At 44.0% G+C, this 21,827-nt stretch overlaps 1 protein-coding gene across 1 annotated transcript in view; it reads right to left on the bottom strand.

The window, feature by feature from the left end:
• Positions 1 to 21,827, bottom strand: part of KIAA1549L (KIAA1549 like) — a 293,894-nt gene that overhangs the window by 32,736 nt on the left and 239,331 nt on the right. The gene's annotated exons all lie outside the window — the stretch shown is intronic.

Genomic DNA, 21,827 nt, shown 5'->3' with positions numbered 1-21,827 from the left:
AGTATGTCCATGGCTACCACTATCTGCTAAAAGAACCTGAGGGTTCTGCGTGAATAAACTGGCATAGATCAGTTTGCCACCCTGCTCTCCATCCATGACACAAGAAACAGCTGTCACTTTAGGAAACTTAGACAATACAGATAAGCAAGAGGGAAAAAAAATCAAAAAAGTCCATTTACATTTGGCGTAGTTATTCCATTCCTAAACCTATCTGCTTTTGTGTGTACACTCCTCTTCCGTGCACACATGCCCCTTTAAAAAGATTTATGTATTTATATCCTGGTTCTGGGTGCTTATAATTATTTTACATGGAGTGAATATTTTCCTACCTGGGTTTCACAGCTTACCTGCTGTGTGACTTTGGGCAATGTCTTAGCTTAGTTTGCCCCAAAAAGCAGAACCTGAGACGTACATTTATATACAGATAATTCATTTTGGAAAAGAATTCCTGGGGACTGGGGGCCTAGAATGAGTAAACTGGGGAAGGAAGAAAAGCCAGTCAAGGGTGCGGTACTGAGTTAATGATTGCTGTGGGCCACAGAGGCTTAATCCCTCTGGGGACCCTCTGAGGAATGAGTCAATGACCCTCCAGAGACTGTCCTTGCACTCTGAGATCTGTGCAGGAGCCAGGTGGGCAGAATGGGGTCCCACAGGTGTCCCACAGAAGAGTGCAGAGAAGCCTCAGGGCAAAGCCAAGAGATGAGGAACTGTTAGGGTAACACAGTCAAGCTGCTACCGTGCAGGGCAGATGCTGCGGCAACGACCAGATCTAAAAGGCGATCCGAGAAGGTAAAAGGGCAGAAAAGATGTTCCAACCAGGACAGTTACTTAACTTTTTGACGTTTCAGTTTCCTCATCTGTAAAATGAGGATAATAATAAGACCTGCCTCAAAGGGTTTTGTAAGGACTGAACAAGATGATAGAGGTAAAGAGTTTAGAACAGCAGCACATGGTAAAAACACAGTAATAGTAGCTTTTGTCGTTATCATAATTGTCATTATTATTACTTTTATTCATTCACCCACACGTTATTTCTCACGGATCAAGCACTCGGACATATAGGAATGAGCACAGCAAGAAAATGTCAACAGGGAACCCATTCATTAAAGGGACCCCTTCCCTCCTTAAAATCTAGATGTGGAAGGTCAGAACTACATTATTTTTCATGTTTTAAACATTTTTGTACTTTTCTTTGGTATTAATACACGTGCATTAGAGAAGAAAGAAAAAATACAGAAAGCATGAAAAACAAAATTAGACATTTCCTGTACTCTTATCACACAGAATTAGGGCTTGGCTATAGTTCAAGATCAAAAGACAAGATTCTCTGTGGACCTGCAAGTCTAGATTTATCAACGTACATCAACAGTAATTCAGAATACTATTTTTATATTAACGCATACAAGAATAGATTATGGAGTAGAGTGCAAAATTACCTTCATAATAATAAACAAGAGCTCAAAGACATTTCATGCCTGGGTGTATGCCCCCAGACCCTGGGCTGGGGACGCCCCGGGGCCCTTATGCATCGGGGTTCTTTAGGGAAAGGCTTGAAATTGCTCCCCAGGAAACGTGCTCCCAGTGATACCTTCTAGGGTAGTGAATGCAACTTCTGAAAAAAACTTTCTTACAACGCTTAGAACATTATGAATGGAATTTCAGAGCCGGAAGGGACTTTAGGAGACCATTTAATTCAAGCCCCATTTTACGGATGAGAAACTCAAGGCCAGAGCGGTTAAGTGACTTACCCAAGGTCCACCAGAGGTGGCAATGGCAGAGCCTTGCTCTCCCAGCTCCTGTCCCTTGCACATCTTGCCGAACCCCGTTACCTCTCACAGTTCCCTGTCAATGCTGGTTGCTACCCACACACGGCCCTTCCTCCTCACATCCCCAGTCTCCCAGATAAATAATGGATGCCTAGTGCTAAACTACTCCCAGGTGGAAGATTAATGGTGCTGAGGAGGGCTATGATTTTTCCCACACCTGAGCTGGGCTATGCATTTCCAGTCATACTGGTGGATCGATTATTATGTGAATTTATAGTTGTGACTTCAGCAGGGCAAAAATATATTTCTTAGCAACAACTTCCTACTCACCCATTCTCCCAGGAGCCCTGGGGTGGGGCTGTACTGAGTTCGGGGAGGGGTTCTCTGAGTAAGGCTCAGGGAAGATATTATCTTGGCTGGGGGGGTGGAGGCATTCTCCAGAATCCCATTGCATCTACCCCGTAACACCCCAACGGAAATCAACCTGCACTTCCCCCCGCCCCGAGTTTTCATTTTGCGTGGGCAGGGGGCTCCCTTTAACTGGAGGGCCAGAGTCATAACCCAAGTATGACCTCAACAGGTTGGTGCTAAAGAACTCCTCTTTTCCCGCTCTCCTCACTTGCTTTTTTAGCCTCCTGATATCTATAGATGGAAACAAGATGAGCTCTTATTATATCCTGGGATTTCCCCTCTTCACACTTGATTTGCTTATTTAATCTTGAGCAAGTCTGGACGCTTTCTGAGCCCATTTCACTTGTCTCTCATGAACTTAGCACAAGACACTTGGCATTCAAGAAAGCTTTGTGAAATTGAACCAAAATAAAAAATTCTGTCAATTGCCCATGGAGTAGAAAGAATTTGAGGTTAAGATAAAGAGCCCTCATTCCCTAACAGATTTCCCCCAACACTGCAGAGCCACAAACAAGCCACGCGAATTCCCTAGGCCTCAGGCTCCTCACCTGAAAAATGGGACTGTTAACCATGGTCTGGGGAAGTCCCTTCTGGTTCTAACATTTACTGTGATTTAGGTTGATTTCTTGGATGCTATCTGCTCTAAGAGAGCCCAGATTCCTCCTACAATCATCGTGCCTGGGGGGAATCTGATGTCCACTCATAAGGGGAATCCCTCCCCCCCTCTGTATCACCTCCTTCCCTACCTCAAAATATCAATATATGAGTAGTGATAAGTTTGTTCTTTTACTTAACAGATAATCATTGATTTCAACCCTGTGCTTGGCCCTGGGCTGGGATCTGCAGATACAACAATAAATAAGATAGTGTCCCAGCCCTCAAAGAGCTCCCAGTCTATAGAAGGAGACAAATAACAACAACAACAATAATAACAGCAGCTAACATTTACTAATAGCTTATGTGCTAGACGCTGTTATAAGTGCCTTATATAGATCCATTTTTTCCTTACAGTAATCTATGAGGCAACAACTATGCCTATCCTTATTTTACAGATGAAGACACTGAGGCATTGAAAGATCAAATATGTTGCCCATAATTGATGGAGCTGCATTTTGAACCCAGAGAGCCTGATTCCCAGCACCCAAGCTCTTACTCACCACATACATAAACAGGTCCACTACCGTACCACAGATATTGGCTCTGGCAGAGGGACGAACAGATATCTGTGACCAGGAGGACAGACTATAAAATAATAATTGAGAAAATCTACCTTATTGATTACTATAAGGATGTAAAGCATCAATATGCAAATATCAAGCACTTAGAAGAGGGTCTGGCAGACACTCCCATATTATCTCCTCCTCCCCACAGGCTGGGGGTTCCTTTAAGGCTGGGTCAGTGTCTTTTTGTTATATCCACAGCCTCCAATTCAGAGCTTAGCCCAAAGCTGAAACCAGTAATTGCCTGTTAAGCAAAAGAACTGAACAGAGCAGGTGCTCAAAGTTACTTGAGGACCTGTGATATGCTAGCCCTGTGCTGGGTTTTCCACTTGTGGTCCCTCACCAATCCCTGAGGGCCGTATGGTTGTACCCATTTTCCAGACAAGGCATATGTGTCAACTGGCCTAACCTGCTCCAAGTCCTTCTTCCTAACTTGTACAATTTTGAAAATACCTTTTGCTTTTATTTGACAAAAAGAGGGAGACAGGCACAAAGACACATCTCCCAGTGTTGACTGATGGCTGGCTTGGGTACAAATTCATTGGCGTATCTGGGACAGAGAATATATTTTTAAACCTCCTTAACTTGGAGTTTATCATACTAGCCTCTCCAACCTCACACTCCAGAGAAGCACTGGGGAACTTCTTTTTTAAAATGATTTTCATAAATTGATCAAGACATACTTCAATAAAAATTCTAAAAAATTAATCAGGGAATGTCTGTTCATAGTAGAAAATTAGAAAACACAGATAAGCGAAAGGAAGAAAATTAAAATCCATTCTAATCCTACCACCAGAAATAACTAATGTTAACATTTTGACCTTTGTGCATGCCCTTCCAGATGTTTTCTATGCATATGAAATAAGATGAAGATTATGAATGGTGGCACATCACCGACACTCTCCTCTCTACTCCCCCACCTCACCCATCACCCCACCCCAGGCAGCTACAAAGAATGCTGACTTGGCCCACGTCAGTTTCTCCCTCCTCCTCTTCCAAGGAGAGTTCACCACTTGCCACAAGATTCTCTGGCTTTCGTGATGGAGAATAGGAAGTGGGGGAGGGCAATGAGGCAGAAGGGGAGTGGGCAGCAGGATTTTTTTAGTGGGCTTTTGGAGAGAGATGCAAAAGCAGCAATAAAGCATGTGAATGGGAAAGGAATTAAGGAAGTTGAAAAAGTATTACTGGGCATGACGATAGTTTTCTTGTATCAATATATGAAAATATGAGTAAAGAAGTAGAAGTATTTAAAATCTACTTTTGTTGACATAATTCTTTTGAGTTTAGATACTTTCTCAGAGCCATCTGGGTCATGATTTTATAAACAGAATAATTACACACATATATATTTTATAAATATACATAAATTGAATGTCCCATTATATAAAAATCCTCCTATATATATGAATATATATGGATTTACATATATATATAATGGAATTATATGTAATATTTGGAAATCTTTTATACAATATTACAAATAAATATCTGTCAATAAAAATATGTATTTATAGGAAATAACCTTAAAAGAGTTCATAGCATTCTGCTATATCGAGTTTTCAACCTACTTTTAAAAAATTTTAATTATTTATTTATTTATTTTAATTTATTTACTTATTTTTGGCTACATTCGGTCTTCGCTGCTGCGTGTGGGCTTTCTCTAGCTGCAGCGAGCAGGGGCTACTCATCGTTGCGGTGCACAGGCTTCTCATTGTGGTGGCTTCTCTTGTTGCAGAGCATGGGCTCTAGGCGTGCAGTTTTCAGCAGTTGTGGCACATGGGCTCAGTAGCTGTGGCTCGCGGGCTCTAGAGCGCAGGCTCAGTAGTTGCGGCGCACGGGGTTAGTTGCTCCGCGGCATGGGGGATCTTCCCGGACCAGGGCTCGAACCCTTGTCCCCTGCATTGGCAGGTGGATTCTTTACCACTGTGCCACCAGGGAAGTCCCTACAACCTATTTTTAGCCATCCACTATTTTAGGTGGTCTCCCAATATTTTACCATAGAAACAAAGCTGAAATATGTATATTGTGATTAAAATTTCGCATATAACCATAAATTTAGCCTTAGGTTAAATTCCTAGAAGTAGAATTACTGGGTTAGAGGAAATGCCCATATTTAAGATTTTGGATACTTATGGTGTAAGTGAGCTAGGCTGAGACCTGGGAATCTTTGCTGCAGTGCTTGCACCTGGACAAACATCTCCAGCAACAGAATACAAAGAAACTATAAGGGACTAAAAATAACTACACACATGTGCAGTTGGGGCAAATGATGAACAATAAGATACAAAAAGGACACAAACCATTTCTGAGGTGCCAGGAGCAAAAGCAGGGTACTGCGGATGATCCCTGCACACGGCACCACCAACGGGGTAGGGAGGCCACCTAAGCTACACCTCATGCCTGACCCATTGGATCCGCCCTCACCCTCACCCCATTTAAGGAACCAGCTCAGCCCCCGCCACCTCAGGGAGTGAGCAAGGCACATGTTTCTTGTCTTCACGCCCTCCTGCACAAGGGCGAGTCCCAAGAAAGCCTTGCCTGAATTCCTAGTCTGGTCTCTTATCAATTTCTATTGATTAAAGAGACCAAAGACCTGAGCTGGTAATCTAAGTATCCTCAGCAGCAAAGGCCGCAGGAATTTAGAAGAATTTAAGGTCATTTCTTCTCCATACCTGAACACACGGGCCTCTGGGCTTGAGCTTTATGGTGCCCACCGGACAAAGTAAACATCTGCGATCCTTTCAACGTTCTTTAAAAGAGCACACCTGTCTCGCACACCTAGGAAGGCCCACACAGTGGCTAAGTATTCATGTGCCTTCAGCTTCTCTTTGACACACCATGGGAACAAACTTGAAGGAAATTGTAGCCCTGTTAGGAACCCTAATTATCTTCTTTCTGGAAAATATTCCATCGTATTGCCTGGTCCTAGAACACATTCTGTAGCCCTAAGACTACATCAAAATTAAAAACCAGCTTTTTTTTTTTTTTTTTTTTTTTTTTATCAGACAAGTAATGAAAAGACAAGCCACCAACCAGGAGAAATATTAGGATTTGTATCCAAAATATATAAGGAATTCCTAAAAATAAATAACAAAATGACAACGTCATTTAAAAATTGGGCAAAAGGCTTGAATAGACACCTCATTAAGTAAGGTACATAAATGTTCAATAAATGTACGAAGAAGTGCTCAACATCATGAGTAATTAGGGAAATTATATCATTTCACATTCACTGGAATGGCTAAAATTAAAAAGATTAATCACAAATGTTGGTGAGATTGAGGAGTAGGATTAGAACTGTCACAATGCTGATGGGAAGGTAAACAGCACAAATAGTTTGTAAACCTGTTTGTAGTTTCTTAAAAAGTCAAACATACACCTACATTGGGACCCAGAAATTCTACTCCTACATCTTTATCCAAGATAAATAAAAACATATTGTCTTAGTCTGCTCCAGCAGCCAGAATAAAATAGCACAAACTGGGTGGGTTATAAACAACAGAAATTGATTTCTCACAGTCCTGGAGGTTGGAAGTCCAAGGATGCCAGCGTGGTTGGGTGAGGGCCCTCTTCCAGGATGCACACTCCTCACTGTATCCTCACATACAGGAAGGGGCGAGGTTGCTTTGGGGGAATCTCTTTTATAAGGGCGCTAATCCCATTCATGGATTCCACACTCACGACCTGATCGCCTCCCCAAGGCCCCACCTCCTAATACCAACAAATGGGGGTTAGAATTTCAAAGTTTGAATTTTAGGGGGACACACACATTTAGACTACAGTACATATGTTCACAAAACATATATGCGAAAATGTTTACAGCAGTTTTTTTCTAGTAGCTCCAAACTGGAAACAACCCAAATGTCCAATAGGATGATAGATAAATAGTGGTATATTCACACAATCGAATAGTACTCAGTAACAAAAAAATAAACTACTGATACATGCCAAAACATAGATAAATTTTGAGCAAGAGAAGTCAGACAGGGCTTCCCTGGTGGCGCAGTGGTTGAGAATCTGCCTGCCAATGCAGGGGACACGGGTTCGAGCCCTGATCTGGGAAGATCCCACATGCCGCGGAGCAACTGGGCCCATGAGCCACAATTACTGAGCCTGCGCGTCTGGAGCCTGTGCTCCGCAACAAGAGAGGCCGTGATAGTGAGAGGCCCGCGCACTGCAATGAAGAGTGGCCCCCACTTGCCACAACTAGAGAAAGCCCTCGCACAGAAACGAAGACCCAACACAGCCATAAATAAAATAAATAAATAAATAAATAAATTTAAATAGCACTTGGCAAAACAAAGAGAGGGAAGAAAAAATATAGTTATAAAAAAAAAAAGAGAGAGAAGTCATACACAAAAGAGTACATACTGAATAATTCCATTTACATGAAGTTCAAGAACAGGTAAAACTATGATAGTGGATATCAGAAAAGTGGTTGCCATTTGAGGTCGTGGTGGTAAAGACTGGCTGAAAGGAGAAATGAGGCAACTTTCCGGAGGTGATGAAAATGTTGTACATTTTGATTGCACTGGTGGTTACAAGGGTGTATACATTTGTCAAAGCCCATCCAATTGTACACTAAAGACCCGTACACGTTATCATATATAAATTTGGCTTAATGAAACAAACAACATGGGTTGGCGTCATAGCTGGTTTGATGGGGATGGTAGGGAAGGCCTCTCTGAAGAGGTGACATTTATGGGGACCTGAAGGAAAATGGGGTGGCCATGTGACGATCATAGGAAAGCTTATGAAAAGTCCTGAGATGGGGAAAAGCTTACAGTATTTGAGGAAGAGAAAAGTAACTGTTATGGGCTGAATTGTGTCCCCACCCCTACCCTGACCCCACAAATTCCTATGTTGAAGTCCTAACTATGACTGTATTTGGTGATAGGGTCTTTACAGAGATAAGTTAAAATGAGGTCACTAGAGTGGACCCTAATTCAATACGACTGGCATCCTTATAAGAAGAGGAAATTTGGACACAGACATGTAAAGAGGGAAGGCAATGTGAAGATAGGGAGAAGACGGCCAGCTAGAAGCCAAGGAGAGAGACCTGGAACAGATCCTTCCCTCACGGCCCTCAAAAGGAAGCCACCCTGCCAACACCTTGATCTCAGGCTTCCAGCCTCCAGAACTGTGAGAAAATAAATGTCAGTTGATTTTTTTTTTTTTTTAAGAAATTCACGTTCTTTTATTTATTTATTTATTTATGACTGTGTTGAGTCTTCGTTTCTGTGCGAGGGCTTTCTCTAGTTGTGGCAAGTGGGGACCACTCTTCATCGCGGTGCGCAGGCCTCTCACTGTCGCGGCCTCTCTTGTTGCGGAGCACAGGCTCCAGACGCGCAGGCTCAGTAATTGTGGCTCACGGGCCCAGTTGCTCCGTGGCATGTGGGATCTTCCCAGATCAGGGCACGAACCCGTGTCCCCTGCATTGGCAGGCAGATTCTCAACCACTGCGCCACCAGGGAAGCCCTCAGTTGTTTTAAGTCATCAGGTCTGTGGTACTTTGTGATGGCAGGCCGAGCTGACTAATAAATACATGGACCATGTGGCTGAAGCGCCAGCTGTCAGGAGATGGGGCTGGAGAGGCAGGCAGGGGCCAGATCATGTAGGGTCTTGAAGGCCATGGTAAGAAGGCTGGACTGTCTTCAAAGGGCAATGGGAAAGTGTTGAAGAAATGTAAGCAGGGTTGAAATGTGATTGGAATTCATGGGAGGTCAGTTAGAAGGCTCTTGTAATAATCCAGGCAAGAAGAGATATGGCAGGGGCTTGGATTAGGGCGGTCATGGACAAAGACGATGCAGCTAAGTTCAAGATGCATTTTGGAAGAGGGCTGATAGGACTTGCAGACAGTGACATGTGGGGATATAGGGAAGGAGTCAGAGCTGAGACCCTTTACCAAGAAAGGGCATCTTGCTACATGGTCTCTTGATGTTCTCTGAGCTCCTCAAGCACGCCTCTTCCTCTGGGCCCTTCAACTTGCTATACCTTCTGCCCAGAATGCTCTTCCCCTGGGGGTCAGCCTGGCTGGCTTCCTCACTTCAGGTCCCTGCTCAAAAGCCACTTCCCCAGAGAGCCCTACTTTGGTCAACCTATGAAGAGCACCTCCTGATATTCTATATTTTCTACGTTCTTCTATATTCAATATTCCATCGCCTTGCCCTGCTTTGTGTCCCTCCATAGCGTTTCTGACATTGTGCTGTATATCCATGGGCTTACGTGTTTGTTATCTGTTCCCCTTGCTGGAATATAAGTGTTATGAGGGCAGGGACTTTGTGATGTGTCCTGTTGCATCCCAGAATGGCAAATAGTAGAACTTTAATAAATGCTTATTGAATGAATGAATGGATGGAAATCAATCTTAAAAGAAGCCTGGAGAATTTCTGCTCAAAAGTCTTTAACAGTAAAAGACAATTCCAAATGTCTAAAATGAATTAGGCAGTCTTATCTAGAATGGAATTGAAGAGGAAGGATGAAGGACTCTGGAAGCCATTTATTCTAGAATTTCTTGAGTTATGAGCCCCAAAGTGGACAGGTGTCTTACAAGGTCATACTTTCCAGGACACACAAGTGTATGCAACAGCACTTTGCCCCACCCAGGCACTTCATTTCTGAAGCACAAAAATTTGAAGTTTCTCTCTAAAATTTGCCCCAAAACCCTGACTGTCAACTCAGTGCCAATCACAGCTCTATCTAACATGGAGAACAGATTGTGAGCAAATTCTGCATCTTCACAGCAAGAGCCCCAAGATCAAGTGTGGGTTTCAGCAAGATACATCTCTGGGCCATATGGCCATGATGAACTAATCTGGCTCCATGACCATCTTTCTCTCCACCAACAGGGTCCCTTGGGCAACACAAAACTACTGTTTCTCTCCGTTCAATGTCTGCTCTGGCTGTTACAGCCCCACTGCGAGTGCTGCTTGTCACTGAGTAAGCAGAGACATTTACAAAGCCACTTGTGGAAACCAAAGTTCAGGGAGTTTTCACTTCCCCTGTGAGGAGAAGAGCTATCACGACACAGGGTCAGCTTCCTCCTGAGCCTACATCTCAAAACCTTCTCTGACAATAGAGGGAGATTGGTATCCCTCAGAACATGTAGGGGGGTTCAAAATAATGGTTAATGATTTCTCTTCTGCGACAGGTTGTACAAAAAGAATTTGTTAAAAATCTCAGCAAAATTTCAAGTTGCACTCTGATTGCCTTCCAAAGGATGACCCACAATCACTTCCAAGCTACAGGGACATGAAAACAGCATGCTATTTCTGTCTCAGGTGAGTAGAAAAACCTTACAGGGTCTCTCATAGATTTCTAAAGAAAGAGGGACATTCTTTTTCTTTCTCATCTTCCAAAGAGTGACCCAGAATTACACTGAAATTATGGGGATGTACAATCAAGGGTAAAAGAAGGTGTCCAATGTCCTCAGCAAATGGACAAGTCTCAGCTTTACTCACTGCTCCCAAAGCAAAACATCTTCATCCTGAAGCAGGCGTCTCAGGAACCGGCTCCATCCTCTTCTCTTTCTCCCCCATGACCTGCTGCCCTCCACAGAGCAGTGGAAATTCAATTACTGAGCAAGTCACATTTACCAAGTTAGAACCACTGGCAACCCCGGGTTTGGCAAAGCGTGCTCTTAGAGGTCACCTTTGGAAGTCTGGCCTGTGTCGGGGCAACGGGGGGAAGGTCTCAGGCACCCTTTACAAAGCCTTTCTCCAGCCCCATCATGCTGGAGAAAGGCACTCTTTGAGCAATACAATCCTCTCTTTAGTGTGTACAATTCTGATCACCATTGTGTGAGTTTTTCCCCACACATCCAGTTCTTGGACATCAGCTGGGCATCCTACAGTTCAACTCAATTCTGATTCTACCTGGAGAGAGCATCAGATTCCACAGGTTAAGAGCTCAGTTCCACCAGACTGACCCCCACCCCACCCCACCAACCACTTCAGATGCCAGTCGCAAGTCCAGGTTGTCACCTGTGCTTCTGACCAATCAGCTATAGATTGGAGTTCCCAACGACTCCCTCCTCAGGTTCGGCTGTAATGGCTCAGAGAACTCAGAGAAACATTTTACGTACTAGATTTCTGGTTTATTATTAAAAGATATAAATCAGGAACAGCCAGATGGAAGAGAGGCATAGGGTAAGTTATGGGGAAGGGCAAGGAGTTTCCACGCTCTCTGAGGGTGCCACTCTCCCCAATCTCCACGTGTTCACCAACCCGGAAGCTCTCCGAACCCAGTCCTTTTAGGTTTTTAATGGAGGCTTCATTACATAGGCACGATTAATTAATCACTGGCAATTGAACTCAATCTCTAGCCCCTCTTCCTTTCCTGGAGGTCAGGGGGTGGGAGTAGGACTGAAAGTTCCAACCCTTAATCACATGGTGGGCTCCACTGGCAACCAGCCCCCATCCTTAGGTGCTTTCTAGGTCACCTCATTAACATAAAGGACATTTAATGCTCCCATTACTCAGGAAATCCCAAGGGGTTTTGGAGCTCCGGGCCAGCAACAAGGACTAAGACCAAATAATCTATTTCTTATTATAAATCACAATATTACAGTGGGTGAGACAATTCACAGCAGTCCTGCGATGTCTAAAGTGCTAGAATGGAAAAGAAACAGAAGAAAGAGTATCCCTCTCTCCCTCATGGAATCTGTTAGCCACAGGTACAACGGCTAACGTCCACTGTGCATCTTCTAGGTGCTTTACCCGCATTAATTCATTTAACCCTCACAACAACCCTATAAGGCAGGTTCAACCTGCATGCCCATTTTCCAGGTGGAGAAACTAAAGCAGGTAGGTGAAGTAACTAGCCCAGCTTCACACTGCCAGTGTCTGGCCAAGCTGGTGAACCCAGCTTAGCTCCAGAGGCCATGAGCATAACCATTACACAGTACTGACTGTGAATGTTGGGAACAATACATGAGCCAGAGTCAACTAATGACTTAATACCTTTTAAGAAATCAACCTGAAAGTAAACACACAAGAATGGCTTTCTCTCGTGGGAAGCTGTTTTGCTTTTTGCTCTTGAGACGAGTCATCACCTGCTTCTTCTCATCTTCTTAGCTGAGTTGGCCCTGCAGGCAGCAAGGGGACTCCGAGGCTCAATGTTGAGAGCCGACACGAATCCGTAGCCAAACAGGCTCTCCCTGCCACCAACTCAAATCCGCTCTTCCTCCTCCCAGCTCTTGAAAAAGCCAGACAGACTCACAAAATCCCTCTTGGTCACTCCGCCTCCAAAACACAACCTAGCCAGGACTCCCCAAGCCCACAGGGAGAAATGGTCATGGACTTATCGCCATGCTGATCTTTCCCTTTATGGACGGTCAACCAAAGATGTGTTTGTCCCACAATTGAGACTGGAGGGACAAGTGACATGGAGGACTGTGCTGGTTTTGCCCCTTAAAAGGCCCAAAGATTGATGTTCCTCAAGTCGCAGGTACTGTGATGGCCTCAGCATCCATCCACTCCTCTCCCTGGGTCTCAGACAGGGGCTCTGGCGGGGGGCCCAGCAGGGACTAAGCCTGTCCCAGCTCTGCTGCTGAGGTCTGACTGGGTTAAATCAATCAGTATAAGCCCCCTCCTCCCCACGCCCCATTGATACAGGGGTGGGGTGGGCACTTGACCTACGGTGGCTCAGTTAGAGTAAAACCCATAAGCTTCGTTTCATGGCTGGGAAAAGAGATATTCTCTCTTGCGTTGGCCAACACAGTATGTAGACACGAGGCCTGAGGCTGCTGCAGCCATTTCCTACAGGAGGGAATCAACCTGTAGATGAACCCAAAGCATGAGGGAGACAGCACTGCATAATGCAGAGAAAAGGAACGGGAGCGTCAATCAGACCAGGTCCGGATTTACTGTACCCAATACATGCCCTTAATGAGTAGAGACAGTCTGAGTTGGGTTCAGTTTTCTGTTATTTTAGCCAAAGCATCCTAACTGATAACCACCATTTAGACTGAACTTCAAACAGTAACGTGCATTTGTCTACAGTGTTGATAAGCCAGTCAAATCAACTGTTTATCTGGCTCAGAGCTAAATCTGCCCCATATTTTCAAGTCTCAGCTCCGGAGTCACTTCTGGTTGACACTTGTTTGTTCATTTGCTCAAAAAATAGAGACATGGCATCTAATATGCACTGGTTCTTATTCTGAGTGCTGAGGCTCCCAGGATGAATAAGACATGATTCCCGTCCTTGAGGAGGACAGCGGGGAAAATAATATATATAAACCCACAGAGGGAGAATGGGGAGTAAGGGCTTTGATCGGGGTGAGTCCCAGGTGCTACTGGAACACGAAGGACGGCATTTAAGTCAGACCACAGACGTGGGGTCGAGGAAAAGATTCTCGGGGAGATGATGTTTAACCGAGTTCTGAAAGCATTGCCTGAAGAGGCAGTTCTCAACTGGGAACAGGTTTGCCCCCAGGGTACACTCAGCAATGTCTGGAGGCATTTTTTGGCTCTCACAACTGGGAGGTGCTACTGGCAGCTGGTGGGTAGAGGCCAGGGGTGCTGCTAACCGTCGTACAATGCACAGGACAGCCCTCCGTACAAAGAATTATCCAGCCCCAAATATCAATAGTGCTGAAGTTGAGAAACCTTGGCCTGCACTAAGCCGGAGGGAAGGGATGTCCTGAACAGAGGGATGAGCACATGCAAAGACGCAGAGATGTGAAATCACAGGGCAAGTCTGGGAAGGGCATGTAGGGCCGGAGCCAAGGGGTGGATTCGGAGAAGCAGCATCAGCCAGAAGGGCATGCCCAGGCCAGCCAGAGCAGATGAGTCCTGAGCCGGAAGCTTAAGAGTTTGAGTCTTATGCCCAAGCCCTGAGGAGCTACCGAAGGATTTTAAACAAGGGTATGTGTTTTAGAAGGCTTCCTCTGGCAGCCGTGGGACAGACAGGAAGAGACCTTCAGGAAGACTTCCTGTTCCCATCCAAGTTCACTGGCACAACCGGCTGCATATGTCTCTACCTGTCTCCTCCGCTAGTCTGCAAAAGCACCTCGGGGCAAGCACTAGTTAATCGACCTTTCTCTTCTCCATAGAGCCTCACACAGGTAGTCACATGTGGGACTTAGATGCCAATGGCAGCAGAGAAGGGAAAACTCATGTAGTTAAACCACTGAAAAGTCCTTAAATCGTCCACATGGTACAGCATGCATGGCCTGTGTGTACCATCTTACAGAACAATATGTAAAAAGAAACAGATCACCTGGAACGCATGATATGAACAGAATATAGACAAAAGCTATTTTTTTTGCAATATTTAAATTTCTTTCCTTTGTCTTACAGGGTCTATATTACTGAATTTGCGTATGTTAAATGCAGTATGATGCAGTGGTTCCACTGCACGTGAGAAATGTTTGCTAGAGGAAATGAAGCGGTAGCAACTACCAAGGGGTGTTGTCATTTGTCCCCTGGCCTTCGGCTCCTGCAGGAATTCAAGGGCCACAGTGGGCCAAGGAACACCAGGGTTGGGAGGAAGTAGCGTGGGGTGGATGGTGCTACGCTGCTCAGGACTCTAGGGCTCCTTCCCGAGCTGCTGGGCAGGCCGCCAGCCCTCAGGTGCCAACTGGGAATCGCCCTTGCTCTCCCCAGGCATTAGTGGGAACCGGCAGTGGCAACTCCCTCGCTGGGAATTGTCCTTGGCTAAAGAGAGCTGCCTCTCCCAAGGATACCTAGGGACTGGCCAGTGCTAGAGGATAAGAGCCCAGACGCTTCTCGAAAACCCGGGACAGCTCTTCAGGGCCATGTGAGCTACAGAGCTCCCCGTGGGGTCAGCTGAGGCCTTGTAGTTCCTGTACCATAGCCCGACCTTTAACTCTGTCCAATCCTGCTTCCTTCCCTTCCCCTACAGGTGTCCATACCAAGAGCACGCTGGCCTGCGGTAAGTGGCTGCCCTAGTCAAGAGACTAAGAGTTCTCAGAGCTCAGAAGAGGCAGGATGAGTAGGCGGGTACCAAGAGCAGGAGCAGGCAGCGTCCAGAGCACAGGGAACCAGAGGGAACAGGCAGGCAGATGGCACTTGCGTGCTCACTAAGGAAGGGAAGCTGTATGTCTCCTGCCCAGTGGGAACCTGTCGGCACGGGAGGAAAAGTTCAGCAGGGGAGGCCTGGCACCAAGTGGGGTCACTAGGCGGTCCTGAAACCTGGCCCTCCACCCCCAAAATCTGCAAACGAGAATCTACTTCTTGCTCTCCACCTGCCAAGAGGCCTCCATCTTTGTGGGATTAACAAGCATCTTTGCAGGCAGCCACGAGCCCGCTGAGGTCTGGACTACACCAAAAGGCTCACGTCACCACCAAACACCTCCACCTCTGCCTCAGCCTCAACCAGGGAGCCGGATCTCCCATTATCAGATATTTCCCTGGGATTAAAGGCCCCTGTTAAAACACAATGTACTATAAGTTAACTTGAGATAACATATCAAGCCAGGCTTATTAGCAGCTTAGACTAGCTGGCAGAGGCAGGAGAAAGAAATGAAAGGCTGAGATGGGGAGACATCTGTAAGGCAGTTCTAGGTGGGATGTTTAGGAGGTGATGGTGTTGGGGTCAGGGCCAACACAGGGCACCTAGTTCAGAGGGCAATGGCAGGTTGCTTCTGGTAAAGGACAAAACCCCCAAATCCAACCATCTGCTTCCCAATGAAAGCAAAAGTTGGTTGTACCCTTAACTGGGCACATCATGCAGTGCCAGGGCATCCTTGTGCTTTGCCTTGGTCTCTAACTATCATGCCAAAGCCATAAGATGCTGGGGGAGGGAGGGGGGAGGTGAGCAGGAGAGACTCCCATTAATAATAGGATTTACGAGTTTACTGAGAAGGCCCCAGACGTGCTGTATGCTATCTCAGGCAGTCAGGGGCCTTCCAGATCATATTTCATTTCCCTGAAAATGGAAGCCGTCAGAACAACTGTTCCAATCCCTTGGCCTCCTTCCAGTAACCACTGTTCACCTGGAACAAAGGAAACTGGCTTCATTGTCAGCCGAGAGACGCCAGCAAGATAAACAGCCCATCACACACAATACAGTGCGCCCAGCCTGCAGCCTGGGTGGGGACTGAGCTCTGAGCGGTGCTTCCATCTTCCTCTTTGCTATGCTTTCCTCCACTAGTTCCCCCAAATGCTTCCCAAATATTGCTCTGCCTGGTAATTCTCTATCTTGCTTTTACCCCGTGCCACGGTAGGAATGTTGGACCAGGCCTTGGCAACCTCTTTGCTACACGCTTTCCTGTAGCTCAACAGCCAACAGCTAACATGCACTTGGGGCTCTCCAGGAGGAACTGGCTGTGACTGAGACTTAGGTTCTGTCAATTAAATGCACTAGTGTGTGGTTTGGACCAAGGGAATGAGGCACGGCCCATCTTTCTGCTGGTCAGCAGTTCCAGGGCAGCCCACTTCCCTCACCTTCTTGCTTGGGGCACAAGCAGTGGCCCCTCTGCAGGGCCAGCCCTGTGGTTTTGTTCTCAGTCTTTCCTGGAACACTCCTCCAGCCCTCTGATAATTTTGGGAGCACCTAATTCTTTACAGTATTTTTTTGTCTGTTTAAAATGGCTCGATGTTTTCTGTTTTCTGCAGCTGAACCTTGCCTGATGTAGCGTCCCTTTTTGTAGGTTTACAAACTCTTCAGTTGTAAAATCATCTGGTTTCCGCTAACATGTCAAAACATTTCCCCCAAGGTTGTAATAGTGCTGGTGATTGGCTACATCAGAGCCTTCGACATCACCTCTACTGAGACGCATCAATGGATCAATCATCCTTCTTAACATTTTCACTCACTGCCCACATGTTTGTTAAGGTCTGAGCACCGCCAGGGTGTGGAATTCCGGACAAGGTGCTGGAGAGAAACTAAGGAAAATGCTTGTAAAGTTCTCTACTTCTGGGAGGTCAGCGCTCATTTTCAACATTATAATTCAAACAATTGTTTCAGAGACGCTCTCGTGGCCAAGGCACATAGCTGACCCTATTCCTGTTATAGGTTTTTGAAGTCCAAATGCAAATCAAGGTTGAGGAAGTGCGTTTTTATTTCTGGGGAATGATTTGATTATTACTCGCCCTTTGGAAGCAAAGACTGATTCATCATCCACATACAGGAGTTAACAATTTGGCTGATGTAGGAAAAAACAGTTGGGTCTTTATTCTGCCTGAGAAGTCACATTTGGGACATTTTCTTTTCCTTTCCCCACTGCTTCATTATTTTCTATATGACTTTCATTTGGAAAATAACATTTAAAAAATAATTTGAAATAGTTATTTTTGTTTTGAAATATTAGGCTGACATTATCTTTTCTACCCGCTTTCTGCACTTGGAGGAATTAATTTCAAGTAATTTCAAAGTTACTTTAAAGATATGATCTGTCCTTGTTAGGACGGATCAGTTTTGGACATCCTTCTAAAATCATGCCTTCTTCTAAAAGGGGTGCCTCCTCCTGAAAATTACTATCCAAGTGAGCCCCAGTAAACGCCAGGAGTGTGTGGCATCCCTTATCTGTTAGGGTGGCAAAGTGGTTGAGAATTCTTGCTGCAAAACACAGGGATTCCCAAACCCCTTGAAGCTAAGAGTCTCTCTTCCGTAGGCCCTCACTTTTCCTGTTCAGTGGAAAAATTCTGAAACAATCCAGGCTGCCATCAGTCCTGGGACTAAGATTTTCCCATGAAGAGTGTGTTTGCTGGCTTATTTGTTTATTTATTTGTTTGTTTTTACATGCAGGTGTTTCCTTTGGGACTCTAAAGCCGGCAACCTTTGAAAAATTCACACTTAAATCAACCTCCTCGTGCTTTTGTTTCTACCATGTCAAGGAGCTGGTCCAGACAAACCTCTTAGATAGCCTCATCCATCAGAGGGAAGACAGCCGAAGCAAGATGAACTACAATCCTGCAGCCTGTGGAACAAAAACCACATTCACAGAAAGACTGACAAAATGAAAAGGCAGAGGGCTATGTACCAGATGAAGGAGCAAGATGAAACCCCAGAAAAACAACTAAATGAAGTGGAGACAGGCAACCTTCCAGAAAAAGAATTCAGAATAATGATAGTGAAGATGATCCAGGACCTCAGAAAAAGAATGGAGGCAAAGATCGAGAAGATGCAAGAAATGTTTAACAAAGACCTAGAAGAATTAAAGAACAAACACCTAGAAGAATTAAAGAACAAACAAACAGAGATGAACAATACAATAACAAATGAAAACTACACTAGAAGGAATCAATAGCAGAATAACTGAGGCAGAAGAACGGATAAGTGACCTGGAAGACAGAATGGTGGAATTCACTGCCGCAGAACAGAATAAAGAAAAAAGAATGAAAAGAAATGAAGACAGCCTAAGAGACCTCTGGGACAACATTAAATGCAACAACATTTGCATTATAGGGGTCCCAGAAGAAGAGAGAGAGAAAGGAGCTGAGAAAATATTTGAAGAGATTATAGACGAAAACTTCCCTAACATGGGAAAGGAAATAGCCACCCAAGTCCAGGAAGTGCAGAGAGTCCCAGGCAGGATAAACCCAAGGAGAAACACGCCAAGACACATAGTAATCAAACTGACAAAAATTAAAGACAAAGAAAAATTATTGAAAGCAACAAAGGAAAAACGGCAAATAACATACAAGGGAACTCCCATAAAGTTAACAGCTGATTTCTCAGCAGAAACTCTACAAGCCAGAAGGGAGTGGCATGGTATATTTAAAGTGATGAAAGGGAAGAACCTACAACCAAGATTACTCTAGCCGGCAAGGATCTCATTCAGATTCGACGGAGAAATCAAAAGCTTTACAGACAAGCAAAAGCTAAGAGAATTCAGCACCACCAAACCAGCTCTACAACAAATGCTAAAGGAACTTCTCTAAGTGGGAAACACAAGAGAAGAAAAGGACCTATAAAAACAAACCCAAAACAATTAAGAAAATGGTAATAGGAACATACATATCGATAATTACCTTAAATGTGAATGGATTAAGTGTTCCAGCCAAAAGACACAGGCTCACTGAATGGATACAGAAACAAGACCCATATATATGCTGTCTACAAGAGACCCACTTCAGACCTAGGGACACATACAGACTGAAAGTGAGGGGATGGAAAAAGATATTCCATGCAAATGGAAATCACAAGAAAGCTGGAGTAGCAATACTCATATCAGATACAATAGACTTTAAAATAAAGAATGTTACAAGAGACAAGGAAGGACACTACATAATGATCAAGGGGTCAATCCAAGAAGAAGATATAACAATTATAAATATATATGCACCCAACATAGGAGCACCTCAGTACATAAGGCAACTGCTAACAGCTATAAAAGAGGAAATCGACAGTAACACAATAATAGTGGGGGACGTTAACACCTCAGTTACACCAAAGACAGATCATCCAAACAGAAAATTAATAAGGAAACACAACTTTAAATGACACAACAGACCAGATAGATTTAATTCATATTTATAGGACATTCCATCCAAAAACAGCAGATTACACTTTCTTCTCAAGTGCACACGGAACCTTCTCCAGGATAGATCACATCTTGGGTCACAAATTAAGCCTCAGTAAATTTAAGAAAATTGAAATCATATCAAGCATCTTTTCTGACCACGACGCTATGAGATTAGAAATCAACTACAGGGAAACAAACGTAAAAACACAAACACATGGAGGCTAAACAATACGTTACTAAATAACCAAGAGATCACTGAGGAAATCAAAGAGGAAATAAAAAAATACCTAGAGAAAAATTACAATGAAAACACAATGATCCAAAACCTATGGGATGCAGCAAAAGCAGTTCTGAGAAGCAAGTTTAGAGCAATACAGGCCTACCTCAAGAAACAAGAAAAATCTCAAATAAACAACCTAAGCGTACACTTAAAGGAACTAGAGAAAGAAGAACAAACAAAACCCAAAGTTAGTAGAAGGAAAGAAATCATAAAGATCAGAGGAGAAATAAATGAAATAGTAACAAAGAAAACAATAGCAAAGATCAATAAAACTAAAAGCTGGTTCTGTGAGAAGATAAACAAAACTGATAAACCATTAGCCAGACTCATCAAGAAAAGGAGGGAGAGGACTCAAATCAATAAAATTAGAAATGAAAAAGGAGAAGTTACAACAGACACCGCAGAAATACAAAGCATCCTAAGAGACTACTACAAGCAAATCTATGGCAATAAAATGTAATGAAATTGAAACTGTGATTAAAAATCTTCCAACAAACAAAAGTCCAGGACCAGATGGCTTCACAGGTGAATTCTATCAAACATTTAGAGAAGAGCTAACACCCATCCTTCTCAAACTCTTCCAAAAAATTGTGGAGGAAGGAACACTCCCAAACTCATTCTATGAGGCCACCATCACCCTGATACCAAAACCAGACAAAGATACTACAAAAAAAGAAAATTACAGGCCAATATCACTGATGAATATAGATGCAAAAATCCTCAACAAAATACTAGCAAACAGAATCCAACAACACATTAAAAGGATCATACACCATGACCAAGTGGGATTTATCCCAGGGATGTAAGGATTCTTCAATATATGCAAATCAATCAATGTGATACACCATATTAACAAACTGAAGAATAAAAACCATATGATCATCTCAATAGACGCAGAAAATGCTTCTGACAAAATTCAACACCCATTTATGATAAAAGCTCTCCAGAAAGTGGGCAGAGAGGGAACCTACCTCAACATAATAAAGGCCATATACGACAAACCCACAGCAAACATTATTCTCAATGGTGAAAAACTGAAAGCATTTCCTCTAAGATCAGGAACGACACAAGGATGTCCACTCTCACCACTATTATTCAACATGGTTTTGGAAGTCCTAGCCACGGCAATCAGAGAAGAAAAAGAAATAAAAGGAATCCAAATCAGAAAAGAAGAAGTAAAGCTGTCACTGTTTGCAGATGACATGATACTATACATAGAGAATCCTAAAGATGCCACCAGAAAACTACTGGAGCTAATCAATGAACTTGGTAAAGTTTCAGGATACAAAATCAATGCACAGGAATCTCCTGCATTCCTATACATTAATGATGAAAAATCTGAAAGAGAAATTAAGGAAACACTCCCATTTACCACTGCAACAAAAAGAATAAAATACCTCGGAATAAACCTACCTAGGGAGACAAAAGACCTGTAGGCAGAAAACTATAAGACACTGATGAAAGAAATTAAAGATGATACAAACAGATGGGGAGATATACCATGTACTTGGATTGGAAGCATAAATATTGTGAGAATGACTATACTCCCAAAGCAATCTACAGATTCAGTGCAATCCCTAACAAATTACCAATGGCATTTTTTACAGAACTAGATCAAAAAAATCTTAAAATTTGTATGGAGACACAAAAGACCCCGAATAGCCAAAGCAGTCTTGAGGGAAAACAACAGAGCTGGAGGAATCAGACTCCCTGCCTTC

Source organism: Balaenoptera musculus, chromosome 8, assembly GCF_009873245.2.
Source record: "Balaenoptera musculus isolate JJ_BM4_2016_0621 chromosome 8, mBalMus1.pri.v3, whole genome shotgun sequence".
NCBI lineage: Eukaryota > Metazoa > Chordata > Mammalia > Artiodactyla > Balaenopteridae > Balaenoptera > Balaenoptera musculus.
The sequence above is the reverse complement of the archived record's forward strand: the minus strand, read 5'-3'. Positions and strand labels throughout refer to the sequence as shown.